Raw genomic sequence first — 2571 nt, 5'->3', positions numbered from 1 at the left:
GAATGGGCGACCTAAAATCACCGGGACGTGAGCACTTGGGTCCTGAACTGGCTGGGTGTCTAGAACAACAAAATCAACTGGATAAACAAACTTATCAACCTCAATTAGAACATCCTCTATGACACCACGAGGGACTTTGACAGACCTATCAGCTAATTGTAGTGTCATGTTGGTCGGTTTCAGCTTACCAAGACCTAGCTGGGTGTATACATGATACGGGAGTAAGTTAACACTAGCTCCTAAGTCAAGTAATGCCTTATCGACCATGTGATTACCAATTGCACAAGATATGGTAGGGCATCCAGGGTCCTTGTACTTAGGGAGTGTTTGGTTCAGAAGAATTGAACTTACTTGACCAGCTAAAAAGGCTTTCTTATGGACATTAAGCTTACGTTTTCGTGTACAAAGATCCTTAAGGAACTTGGAATAAGATGGTAGTTGCCTAATTGCTTCTAGTAACGGAAGGTTTATGGTAACTTTCTTAAAAACCTCCATTATGTCATTAAAGTTTGATTCATTTTTTGTTGGTGCCAATAACCGGGGAAATGGGGCTCTGGGGACAAAACCAGGCTCAACAGGACCCTCATTGGTCTCTTTAGAGACTCTATCAGTCTCCTCAGTTTCTGGCTCATAAGGGTGAACTACAGCATGTTCACTTTCAGGTATGTCGACCTTATTATCAACTTTCTTTCCACTCCTAAGGGTCGTGACAGCATTCACATGATTGTACGATTTCTCTCCTCTAGGGTTAGGATCAGTATGACTAGGGAACCTTCCATCTTCTCTCTCACTTATAAACTTAGCTATTTGTCCTACTTGAAGTTCTAACTTGGCAAGACTCTGGGAAGTATTCTTCAATTCCTGCCTAGTTTCTTGTTGAAAGCTCATGTGGTTCTTTGATAGCATGTCATGGTTACTTACTAACATAGTGATAGCTTCCTCTAAGGTAGAGATCTTTTTCTCGGAAGTGTTCTGAAACTGGGTTTGACCTGAAGAGTTCTTAAAACCAAAACCTGGGGGAGGCTGAGAATTGCTAGACTGGCCTTGACTCTGGCCCTTAGACCAAGAGAAATTAGGATGGTTTCTCCAACCAGGGTTGTAGGTTTCTGAATATGGGTCAAACTTCTGACGGTTCTCAAACCTAGCATTGTTATAGACAGCATGGTCTTGTTCTTCACTAACCTGACCTTCCCATAATGAATTATCGGGCTCTATTCCACAACTAGAGACTTGAGAGGCTCTATTAGGTTCAACAAGGGACCTATTTTTAGACTGGCCCATTTCCAAAGCTTCTAACCTTCTAGATAAAGCAGCAAACTTAGCATCTGGACCAAAACTTGTATCTACCACATTGGTGCTACTTCTATTGACTAAGAGTCTTTTAGGGGGTTCAACACAAGGTTCCCACTGTTGGGATTTTTCAGCGATAGCTCCTAAGAAGGTAAAAGCATCATCAGCACTTTTACTAATGAACTCACCAGCGCACATAGACTCAACCATGGCTTTGGTCGAATAGTCTAAACCATCATAAATAATTTGTACGAGTTTCATATTATCAAATCCATGGTGAGGACACTGAGATAGGAGATCATTGAATCGCTCTAAAAACCTATAAAGAGACTCTCCCTCTTGTTGCACACTAGCACTAATTTTCTGCCTAACAGCTGCAGTTTTATGCTTAGGGTAGAATTTCATATAGAAGGCAGCGATAAGTTCCTGCCATGTTTCTATGGATTCAGACGGTAGGTTGTTCAGCCAGGTCTTGGCTTTGTCTCTCAAAGAAAAGGGAAACATCTTAAGTTTCAAGACTTCATCGGTAAGGTCCTTTATCCTAATTGTCCCACAGATTTCCTCAAAGTCCCTATATGAAAATAAGGGTTCTCATCATCTTTTCCTAAGAATATAGGGATCATCTGAAGAATACTAGGTTTTATCTCGAAATTAGCCGTAGTGGCTGGCAATTTAATGCATGAAGTTCGGTTGGTCCTAGTTGGGAACATGTAATCTTTCAAAGTTGCCATCGCTGGCACAACAGAAGTACTAGGGGTACTTTTATCACTCAGAGATAAATTCTCAAAACTGAAGTTTCCAAAAACAGGTCTCTCAAAAGAAGAGTCTTCGAGCTCCCTGCTTAAATCAGAAGAACTACTAGGTTTTTCGCTAATCAATCGACCTAGAGTATCTCTTTTCCAAGACCTAACAAATCGGGCATACACTAAAAAGAATTCAAAAAGAAATAAAAAATCCTAACAGGAAGGTTCTAGCAATCACACAGCAGGCTGACTCGACTTTACCACAGCAAACCTAAAGATTTCTAGCAAACAACAAGCATGATGGCTCCACTTAGATTGTTTCTAGACCAGCTTCTAATCCTTCGAAAGGGAATTCGTTACAATTTGAGCAAACCCCTCTGGAATCAATCCAAGTTAAAGCAAGTTGAATCGAGGCGAGGGAAGCTCAGTGGAGCTTTGATACCCAAAACCTCACCGATCCTATGCGGCGCAGTCACGCATTCAACTCGCAGAAACCGTCAAGAACTTCGAGGTGTGCTTAAAATAGTAACCAATATTT

This window comes from Papaver somniferum, chromosome 1, assembly GCF_003573695.1.
Source record: "Papaver somniferum cultivar HN1 chromosome 1, ASM357369v1, whole genome shotgun sequence".
NCBI lineage: Eukaryota > Viridiplantae > Streptophyta > Magnoliopsida > Ranunculales > Papaveraceae > Papaver > Papaver somniferum.
This window is presented reverse-complemented; position numbering follows the sequence as displayed.